Here is a 12,229-nt window from a genome sequence, read left to right as displayed (position 1 = left end):
TCATGTTTCTCTCTGTCAGCATTTTCCACCTTCCCTTGCAGCTGTGACTACTTGTCTCTGCCTCTTCTCTCTTTCCAGTCACAAACAAGCAGCATGTTCTGGCTGATGTTCTGTTTCAGCTTAGCGTGGCCTATATAGTCTGAGCTTTTGGGTGAAATTAATATTACACCATTTTTCTTACTCTAAAAATGTTTGTACTAAAAAAGTTACAAACTTAGGCACTCCTCCAAGCAATGCATTTCAGCAGTACAAAATGATTTTCTGCATAGTCCAACTTTCAGAACAGCTCTTGGTTTTATAATGTCTAGCACAAGAGGATCTGATGTGTGTTGGCTGATAGACACAACCATCATGAACCTGCTTAATGAATAATACTAAGATTGAGCAGTTCTGCCACTTCATTTCTGACTGAAACAATAATTCAGAAAAATACACTGTTCCAAAACTCGTTTTCTTCTTCATTGTAATGATGGTTTCTCATCTGCAGGAGATGTAATGTGAATATATAACACTCCGACAAGAGAGGTTACATCTTTGCCCTCCACTATTGTCTTCAGAGCTGGAACACAGCAATGGGTTTCTTTGACAGCACAGCAGACAGCTTTTTGAAGTGGCCTTGCTGGTAAAGAGGAGAGCAGCAGATGTCCAATTCAGCACTTCTAACATGCACTCAGTGAGTTACAGTTAGGGAGAGGTATGTAGTGTTTAACCTTCAAAAAACATGATCAGTGCAACTAGAATATTCTCTCGTGTCTGAACTTCAAAGTAAAATTAACACAGCTGAGAAAATACTTAGAAAATACTATTTTACAATTTAATCAAAAGTGACTCTTAGACTTCAGATCTCAACTATAACAAAATACTATTCTTGACTGATAGGGTTCAATTTAGTGCCTCACAGAGATGCCCATGATATCCCTGGTATTACCAGTTACCCTCTTCTCTCTCCATAAGTATGAATAGCATAGTTTACCTCCACATAGCAGAGTAGAAAAAGTATATGCTAGCAAAAAATACCTCAGATCCTTAACAAAATGACTGGATATGATGTACTGACCATGACAGCATATACTTGTCATTTCTGGGGAGCTTCATGGGACAGTGCAATAGTTTATACCAGAAAAATGCTGTGGTTAAGAAAAAAAATAAAATACAATACTACATCCAATTTTCAAAAGATGCAGAAGCTCTATCTGTTTTCAAGTCACTTTAACAAACCCTTTGCAACTTACTTTTGAAACAGCAAACCCCTAAAGATTAATGAGCAAATGGATGTACAGATATAGGCCTGATAGCTCCAGTGCTTGTGTTTGCTTCACAGTAGGTATTACAGCTCTTCTTTTATCCCAACCTGCTAGCTTTGGAAGAGGGTAGGGAATTTTCCAGTAGTTGTTTTGAGTTGTGTTCTGCTATTGTCTGATAGCATCACTAGCTGAAACCTTAGCCATGAAGTCAAAGTGAAGCCAGGCATGAGAAAAATCTTTAGTACTGAAGGCCAACAATAAGGGCAACATGACTTTGAATCATTGTTTAAAGAACGAAGGGCCCAGTTTTGCCATTCTGGTATCAAAGGAATTTTCTCCTTAAGGTGTCCTGCTAAAGCAACAGGTCTGTTTAGTTAGTACCACTTGATATTACTAAAAAGCAAAATAAAATCTAGTACTAAGAGGCAAACAGTTAGGTTAGAACTAGAAATATTTCTAATAAATGTCTTTGAAGACACAGGCAACAGTTCTCCTGGAACAAGATATTACAGGCTTATTTAAATTTAAAGCAATTTGTACTTGTCTTATTGTAAGAGAACAGTAAATGTCTGTAGTTCTTTGCATCTTCTGCCAGGAATGGAGCAGAAAATATTAAATGTATAATTTCCTATCAAATTAAAATTTGGAGTAGAGGTGGATCCAGAAACAAAAGAGTGAAGAACATGAAATACTGTATTGAAAGAACTGTGATTTACTCATTTTTGGACAGTTTTGTGATGGGAAATATGTGTAACATGAACAGACACACTGTGCGTGAGTTGTAAAGGATCAGGGCCCTGTGTACATTGAGGAACTGCCATCAAACAGCACAAGCTAACAATTCTGTTTTGCAATACAAGCTGCTCAGTATCATATGAGTTTCATAAGGCTCCTCTAGCTTAATATGTGGGACAAGAAAGCAAAGTAATTAGTCTACATCCTTTGCTTTTTTCCGAGATAATTTTTCTCATCGACTGAAAGTCTTTTTTTGTTTGCCAAAATCAAGCTTTTCTGTGCTGTTCACAAAAACATTTACACAGTAACTACAGAATAAAGAGGGAACAAGTAATGCCACAATGTTTTATCAGATTATTACTTTGGTAATATCAAATCCCTGAACATGTCATTCATGTTTAGTGTATTATTTTCTATGGTAATTTAGCAGTGAAAGTAAACAGTAGCATTTTTCCTAAAAGTTTAGCTGGTGGAATGTACTTAAAGATTGTATCATGCAGGGACAAAGAATTAAAGAGCATAAATGTAATTCTTACATTTCATAGCATGAGTGCTTGATCTCATGCCTTTCTTTCAATGTAGCTCTGACAAGTAATTTTCTTTAAAAATTGGAAGAGGAAACCCCCAAACCATCACAGTAATACCTGTACAACATTGGCACATTGGGGTGGAAATGATTAGGTTCCCTACAGGAACCTGCTTGAAGCAGCATGAGTTTGCTTGTAGAAGTAGCTTATTTTCTGTAGGTGGACCAGCACAGGAACATGTATGCTCAGTGGGTTTCAGCAGCAGCAGCAGCCGTAGAGGATTCAGGGAGCCTGGATACCACTCCAGGACCTGTCACACGATGTTTTCACATGACAGCTCTTCCACCTGCTCCTCTTGAGGATGATTCATTGATCAGTAGTGCTCCCCTTCTTACCTGCCCCTGCCAACTGCCCCAAATCTACCTCATTCCTTCCATTTATGTTCAGTTTGCAAAGTTCTTGGAGATCTGCTGATGCAAAATAGTGTTGGAGAGACAGGTGCTCTTCCCAAACACTGCCTGTGAAACAGATTGAACAAAGAAAGAATGAACCAGAAATAGGACCAAATCTGCCTGGTCAAGTGATGAGCACTAAGAACAGGTGAAACCACAGATATGAGATCCTTATGCTCTCATTACACCTGCAGAACTGGAAACAAACCTGTTTTTCAGGTTTGTTTTTCAGGTAGTTGCAGTGGTAGAGATGCTGAATTTCTGTGTGTCCTTCAGCTGTCCAGAACAGCAAATACACTTTGTGGGTGATTGCATATTTTCATGTTAATCATCAGGAACTGTTGCTTTCCTGCAGAGATGCCTTTTAATTTAGTCAGCCTGGTAGATACCTGATGGCTGTCAAATGCTAATGAGCCTAGAGATCCACTGTGAAGAGACAAAGTTGTGGAAGGATGAAACCCATGTTAGATCAAAGACCTCTTTCACCTGAGCTGCATGTCTGTCCAGGTCCTTATCCCACCCTCATCTGCACATCCTATCCTTGTCTCCACATCCTACTCGTGTCTCTGCATCCCACCCTTGTCTCTGTACCCTGCCTTCCTTCTTAGCCACTGAACTTTTATTTCTTGCTGGAGGTTTCACCTGAAGCAGCTCTTCCAAATCCAGAGCAATCTGCTTGATTCTCATTATTGTCATAGTCATTTCATAGCATTTTTTGAAAGTGCACTAAACTGACATGACTGTTGTGCTGGAATAGCTGGAAAATTTTGATCCCAAAGCATATAGCACTGCCTCAGCTTGCACTCCTATCTTCTAGAAACCAGAGTTTTGTTAAAACACATGACTCAAAAGCTGAAGTCTAGAAATATCGTAGTACATGTATTTGAATGGAATCTGCATTTTTTTACATCAGCTGAATGATTTAATACATGTGTTTATTCAGCGAGATTGGGACTAAGCTGCTGTGGCAGTAACAATGATGACAAGCTCTCACTGCCAGGCAGTGCTGTTTACAGTAGGTCATTGCTGTCTTCAGTGTTTGAGAAAAATATTCAATTCTTTGGGGGATCTTTCAACAGAAAGGTAATATGTTGAAAAGCGACTCTGTCAAAGTGACTTTGTTGTTGAACATTTTCTGGTAGCCACAGAATCTGAAATCTGATTTATTAATTAAATCCTATCAGCACATGCTCTGAAGAAACCAGCACATGGCTGAACTAAGTGAGATGAAAGGACATGACAAAAGTTTGTACAGTATTCCTCAGCCCACATTTCCTGGAAAGGATACAGCTTGTTATTTTTCAAAATATGCTGAATATATTTTCTTTATATCTTGGCTTATTGTGACCCATGGGAGCAATTGTAAAACTGGAAGAACTAAGTGAAAAAAATAACTGCACTACACGGGAGGAGCTTGGCATATCCTGACTATATTTTTTCTCCTATAAAGAAACAGATAGAAAGGTATTTGGCCATATTTTCTCCAAAAGGAACAAAAACTTTGAATGAATCTTTGCTTAAAGATTTGTCAAGTAATTTTTCAAATCATTTTATCAAGCTAAATGACACATAATGAGAAATGAGCATGTCTTAACACAAAGGAAAACAGAATTTCTAAAACCCCATTAATTAGCAACATGTAGCTGAGACTATCATCCTATGACACTTCTGTGGGATTGCTGTAAATAGTGCCTACTCCCACAGCATGTGAGAAGTAGCTTGCAGTCTGCCCTGTGTGGGGTAATTATAATGCACCAAGCCTGCATGTTCAAATTTGACCTTGATGGGAAAACAATTCCCTGAGCTCCAGCAGGTAACACTGTAGCCAGATGTGGCTTGGTGCCCTCTTGCCATCTCTGCACCTCCAAGACTCAAAGCCCCAGGCTCAACTCTCTCTCATATTTCACTTTTTTTTTGCTGCTGTTGCGTTTTTGCACCAGTCCTCCTGGAATCTGGGGTAGTTAGTGTCCAGTGCTGCTTCCCTGCTAGCAGACCCCTAACCTTTGAAAGGCATTTGAATGCTCCATGTGCTAGCATTGAGACACATGGACAGTGGTGTCTAAGGGAGCTAAATTGTTGGCCAAAGCTGCTTTTTCCCCTGACTGATCTATACCTCCCTAAATCCTCAGCCAGGCCACAGAGACATCCCCTAGCGTTGAGCAGGCTGGGGGCTGGAGGGACCTCTGCTCTGCTCTGACTCTGCTGGGGAGTCAGGGGAATGACCTCCCTGTATGCCACATCCTCCCACAGCTCCCAGGAACCCTGTCCCTACCACAACCTCACCGTGCCCACCTCCATCCCAAAACCTCCCAGTGCCCTTCCAGCTTCACAGAGCCAGCAGCATCCCTTACTTGGAAAGTGCTGCACACAGAGCAGCAATATGGAGATAGCTGAATAAATCCTGAATTACTCATTCAGGCAGTGACAGCTAATGCAATCAGCATTGTTTGGTAGAGCAGCAGTTTACTGGGTATTACTGTGGTGCCAGGGTACTGCTGAGCTTGACTTGGCCCATCTATATAGATCCTGTTGGAGGGGCACTTGTGGGCAGCCCATTGCTGTGACTCTACTGCTAGAGAGGATTTTCTGGGCTTCTCCTACACCTTTTTCTGCCACACCATAAAAATTGCAGAGGCCTTTTTCTGAGTCCTTTCTTATGCCAAGACACTGTTTAGGAGCATTCAGTTGTCTTTGGTTTCACCTCCACTGCTATTCCAAGTCTGTACCTACTTTGGGCTTACAGCATCACTTGCTAAGAGGATATGCCATTGCAGCCATGACCCAGCTGCTGCTCCCTTGCTCCCCACGGGAAGCACTGTCCTGGTTCTCCCACTCCTCATTTCCTGTGTGGGACAGGTGTCTCATATCCAGACAGACTCATTGGAATCGTTCACAGCAGTTGTGTTACATCTGTTTTGGTTCGGCTGCCCCCGTTTCTGGTCATGTCTGCTTTGCCTATGAGGGCATAATCCAACATTGGGTTGAATGTCAACCCCTTGGGCACTGAATCGGTGGCAGAGGCTGCTGCCACACATCAAGCATTGCCCCTGGGAACAGCCCAACCTCATTCTTCTTCAGGCATTCTTGTGACAGCCCACCTTCAGAAACCACAGGAGTATTGCAGAGCCATTGCGTAGCTCCTGGCATTAAACATGAACATGCTTGGTATGACATTTTGCCAAGAGTGGATTGGGATTTCATACAACAACTCACCACAGGTACTTACACACTCTGTTGGACATGAATGCTTGGCTAGACAATACGTTTTGCCTTGGAGTAACCGGCACAAAGCACCGATGCGCCAGTGCCTGTGGGAGCAGATGGCTTGCCTATTTTCCTCCAGACATCAAGGCTCCAAATCCGTGGCACATCTCTTCCACAGATTCACAGAAAGCTGCAGAGGAATCATCTCCTGTCGAATTTCTTCTCCTGCCTGGTGGGACCAGCTCCAAACTCAGCTAATTCACATTGCATGTTCTTTTCTGAAAACTTACACTCTAGAGTTTAAAACTAAATGCTGAAAGTGGTAGGGAAACCCAAGCAAACCTCAGCATGTGTGACTAAAACCAAGGTGGTAATCAGTAGTCCCTGAAACCTGGACAATCCCTTCTCTGTTAATCACCAGGGACTGGAATACAGGCCCTGTCAGTGGGCAGCAAGGGCCAGCAACACTGAATCCAGGGAGAACTGTAATACCAGAACTTTCCTTGAGTTTCTGAAATCCAAGCCAGTCTTTCACATGTTGCAATACAGAAAGTATGCTGAACAACAATTTCCAGCTCAAATTGGAATTTTCTCTGACCTTTTGACAACTACCTGCTGTATTGTCTTCCCAGCTGGAATAAAGGGGAGAGAATAGTTCCCTGCCTCAATAGGCAGCTCAGGTTTAAATTTAGTAGCTACTTTTAGAAAATACTTCAGGATTCTTGGACAGGCAACTTTGTGCAAGTACTTCTGGCTATTACTGCTGTCTCCTTAGGGATGAGGAAAGGCTGTAACACATAGGATAAGAATAGCAACAGAAGGCTGATACTGCTCTTTTGTGCAGGATGCACGAGATAGATGTCATCTTCCTCTTACTTGCCTCCATAAATCATCTCCCTTTCTCTTTTCTTTGGTGTTTTCAAAAAGAATGTAAATTTTCACCTTAAATGAAATGGGCAAAATGTCATCAGGGAGGTCCAACTATTACAACAAGCTGGTAAGAGTTTTCATCCCTCATTTCCTGTGGACAGAAAGGACTTTGGATTTTATGCATAACAAAAGTTTTGGTCCACAAGAAAATTACTTATCTTCTATATATTAGTTTCTGACATTAGGCAATTCTACTTTTGAGGAACACTTTACTGTACACATAGACACACCAAATCCATAGTGGACAACACCTAAAGAGAAGTATAATTTTACCTTAATAAATAGATAAGATAAATTGGACGTTTGGCAGATCCTCACTGAGCGGTGCAGGAACGCTGCGGGTGCTTGGAATTCATTCCTATTGTCCCCGGGCTGAATTGCTTTGAAAAAGGTCACATGAGGAGGAAAGGAAGTTTTGACTTTCACATGCCTGTTATTGCTAAGGAAACCACTTCCTTGGTATTCACATATTCAGCATGTCTCCAGTTTTGGCCCTCTGACAAATGACATCGTCCTACTGCATTGAGTAACAAAGAAGGGTGGAGAAGGCTGTTAGATAACTTGACATGTCTGAAACGCCAGTACAGCTTTTGTAGGACTGTCAAACTTCAAGTAGGCTCTGTTAGAGTAAGCAGGGTCCTCTGTTAGCTGCAGATGGGATACCTGGAGCTTAGAAATGTGGAAAAAATATTCTGGCCTACACCTCAGCAAACTCAGGTAGTTGGGAGGTTTCCTGGGTTGTAGCAATGGCAATATTCTTACACCTCTCTGGATACTAGGAGACAAACTTTCTAATACAAATATACCTGAAATATTCTCTGTGTAGAATTTATTTCAGCTTTCAAGTACATACTTGCCTTTTCTTGGCATTTGGATATCAGAAACCGAGTATCCTTGGTATGTGGTGATTTCATTAAAAGTACTTGAATTTGAATTTTGAGCCTGCAAGACCTTTCCTATTTCTATGACTTCTTGCTCAAGAAATTAGAAAGAATGACAAGCCACCATTGGTCAGGACTGAGAATCTCCAGCAAAATTTCTGTGAAGTAACATATGTGCATATCTCAACCTGACAAGAAGAAAATGTTATCATAATTAGGTTTATTTCTACTCTAAGAGAAAAAAAAAAGTCTAGTATGCTTCAGGATACAAGTGGGTTTCACTGTAAATATACAATAACTACTGACATTACTGGGCCCAAGTATGAGGCATGCACAAATCACAGGAATTGAACATCTAAAGCCCTTCTCAATTTACTGAGAGGCTACTGAGCTTTTGATATGTCAAGATCTATTTGTCTAAATGTTATCTGTAAAGACAACATAATGTAGTGAACTGAGCCTGGGACTGTGGAAGCCAGAAATCAATATTCTAATCTTGGCCCTGCCTCAGATGCACTTGGTGGCTCCAGAGTAGTTGTTTAATTTCCCTGCATGCTTGCTAGAGATAAACCAGTTCAAATATAATAAACTCCACTGAAGAGCTGTGCAGATCAGTTCACAGCTTCTGTACACTTCTTTGAAGACCTGAATTGTTATATAAATATTATCATTACATGCAAGACTTCTGGAGGTTTGTGTCCAGGAAAATACACACCAGGTATCTTTGGATTTGAAATTTCAGGTCTATTTTCTAGCACATGTCCTTGTCCCATAGAGGCATCAGCTTGGTGGCAGCCCAGGAGCCACAAGGGTATCTGACATGGTATCTTTCCCCCACTCCCCTTTCCTTTTCCCCTTCTTAAATCTATTAAAACAGAATTACTTAAAAGTGATTCAGGTGTTTTCTCTGAGAGACAATCCTCATTTTCATTCTGTCTGTGGCAACAGTAGAACCTGCCTCAACAGAAGTTACTTTCTCAATACAGAAATAACAGAGAGAAGGACCTATGGCCTGTTTATTTATGAAGTAAGACTAGAAAGTAGTTGTGGTTTCTTCTGGGTTAAAATACTTGAAAACATGCTGGGTTTCATGTTCCACCCATTTTTCTCAATATCATCATTTCTGAGTGATCATCTTAGAGGCTTAGCTGAGCCACACTCATTCCCAAGGATCTCAGAAGGGTTACCTGAGGTCAAACAAAAGACAGGTAAAAATGCCTGAGTAAAGTCACAATAAACTTCTTCAGCTTTTAAAAAACAAAACCAAGAAATCAACCAACCAACACCACCACAGAATACTTTCTAGAATACAGGAAAGGAGAGAAATACTGCCACAGAGGACAGGAACACACATGTTCTAGCCAACGTGCACTTTTCCAGCCCAAAAGAGCAGCAGTTTGTGAATAGTTCTTGAAACTGTTTAGGATTGGACATTTGGAAATGGCTAAGAAAAAGCAAGTGCTAAATCAATAGGGTCTACATTTACTGATATGTATATTTGTCTTATAGCCATATAAAAATATATACATATATATATAGTACTTGCAGAAATTAGTCCAGTACCTCTAATGGCCCAGGGTTTTGTCTCCTTCATGTGCTGTTACAATACAGTTGTTAGCACAGGCTGTAGCTGGCAGGTGGTAGCTACACAGGAACCTAGAGAAGGTTTTGCACACCATCAGAAAAAGCTGGAAATATTTCCTGTGTTCAGTGGGAGGCAGCAGGGAAAGCAGTGCACGGGGGTGATGCACGCCCAGCAGCCAGGGTTGCTAAGCACACAGCCTGCTATGCCACTAAGCAGGCAGGACCAGGCAGAGCCATTAAGTCTGGAAGCAGCTGAGTATTTATTAAGCTGCATGCTACCATGCATTTACATAGCTTAAGTTGTAGTAAAGCCCTAGCAGTAAAGGGTCAAAAGTGCAGGGCTGGAGGGCTAAACCCACGCAGATCGTAACCCATCCTGTCCTCAGTGGAAAAGGACTTAGGGAGGAACCACAAGAAAACAAGCCTCATTCCAACCAAGGAGAACTTTAAAGGCCAAAAGGCAAGAATGTAAGAAATGTAAATGTAAAAAATAATTGAAGTTAATGCACATGTGACCAGGTCTGACAAAACTCAATTACACAAAGGTTGCAGGGGATCTGCGTGCCCCCAATAAACCAAGCGTGAGGAGTGCAGTGGAAAGGAAAATGAGATTCCCCTCCTTTGTGGTTCATGTGTCTAAACCAAAGTGACTATTTGCTCACCCTATCTGTGTGCTCTTAAGATTCTTTTATGCGAATCATTTGATACTTATTTATCTCCCAGTGTGCATATTTAACTATTTCCCTAGGCATCATCTTCACCCCGGAGCTGCCGGAGACGAGTGCTGCCTCACACAGTGACTCCCTGCAGCAGACTCTGTCCTCTCTCTATTCTCTCCTCATTAGCAGAGGCTGTTTCAATACAGAGCTACCGGCTTGGGACAGCCGAGCCCATGTCTGATTTCACTTCCTCCAGCATAATCACAGACTTCAGTGACTGTGCTTTTCATTTATACTGACGTAACTGAGATTGAAATCTGTCCCACAGCAAATATTTATCAGAGCATATCAAAGGAAAAGCAGACCAGAAGAGAAACAAGCAAAACAGCAAGTGCCATTAAACTTAGCCAAGTTAGATTTCAAAGTCAATGAAAACCACCCCAGAGACACAGAGCTAAAATGTAGGACAAAGTAGAACGATGAAAAAAATAAATTTCCAAACGCTGGTGTCCTACAGAACAGTTGTTAATTACTTGTAACTTGCAAAGATTAAGAAGCAAAACCCGCACAGCACTAACAATGTATGAACAAAGTCAATGAGCACTGCTCTGCTGCTTTTGTTAACATCTTAGCTTTGATATGCAGAGCCATCACAGCTACCTGCACAGGTCAGGGACCCTTTCTACAGTGCACTAAGAAAGAAACAGGACAACATCCACAACTGGCTTTCTAAATGATATAAAAATAATGGGATGCCACAGTTTAATTAGATAATTAAAACTGTTGCTGCTTTGCTAGATGCCAAGGACACCCAGTTTCTTGGCAACAGACCTCTAATTTTCCTTCTTTGATATCCAGGTCACAGCCATTTGGATTAGAGGCTCATTTCCAGCAGCAGTGCACAGCAGGGGCACACAGCTTCCCATCCTGCTGTTGGTATCCCCCTGAAGTTCAGCATCTTTCAACTACATTTATAAAAGCTGTTAAATGTTAAAGCCCTTATAAAGGATAGTTTCTCGATTTTCACAGAGGTCAGGGGACATGTAAGCATATTAAAAAATTAGGTAGCCCTGTGCAACACCAGCAACTTCTTACATCAGCAGCAACAAAACATCTCATCCTGTTTCAGCCAAAGAACATGACTGAAAGGATAAAGCAAGAGAGAGAGGAAAACTCTTCCATCTGCAGCTCTCAAGCTTCTTTGAAAATAAGGTCTACCCTGTCCCTAACCATTTTCTATCATTCCCCTTGTGAGGAAGGGGAATGCTGTCCTAGAAGAGGTCTATCTGCTGTCCAGATTAGATGAGGAAATCACATACCTTTACTGAAGAGTGTTGATTTGGTCAGCTAGCTGGAAGAAAAGCAAGTAGCCCTGACTGCTGGCACCATTGCTTTGCCTGAGCTGCCATCATTTGAACTGTGAGCAAACCCCAGTCTAAGGATTATCAAATGTCATCAATCCGTGTGCAAGGCACAGGTCCTCATTCCCAGCCCCACACGAACTGGAAAGGCATAACAGCCCAGGCATATTTTGGAAAAACAGACACTTCTTCATGAGAAAGGAATAAAGAGCATACTACCAAGGAGTGGGTTAGACAGAACAGATCATACAGACCAGATGGTAGTCACAGTGCTTAATGCACTGTTGGAAGGTGCCCAGCTAGTCTGGTGATGAGCGACAGAAGAACCTATACAGGATAATGTTCTTTGTTAAGTGCCAGCAATTTATTACATTATATTCCTAAGAACAGCTGAGGCAAATTAACCACAGTAGCCATTTACTATTCCTTCTGACATCCTGAGATCCTATCTGTAGTGCTGCTGTGGTTGCTGGTACCTTCTGGGCTGATGTGAACTTGTTCAAAGCTAACCAAAAGGCAACTGTCAGGGTTAGCACAGTGCCAAATACTAGCCAATAAACTCCCCAGCAGGTGTATTAGCTTATGCTTGCTGCTACACTAACCATCACTTGTGTTTTGGTCAGCTTGGAGCATGACCAGAAGAGGCTTGCAG

This window comes from Acanthisitta chloris, unplaced genomic scaffold (genome assembly GCF_000695815.1).
Source record: "Acanthisitta chloris isolate BGI_N310 unplaced genomic scaffold, ASM69581v1 scaffold9835, whole genome shotgun sequence".
Classification (NCBI taxonomy): Eukaryota; Metazoa; Chordata; class Aves; order Passeriformes; family Acanthisittidae; genus Acanthisitta; species Acanthisitta chloris.
The sequence above is the reverse complement of the archived record's forward strand: the minus strand, read 5'-3'. Positions refer to the sequence as shown.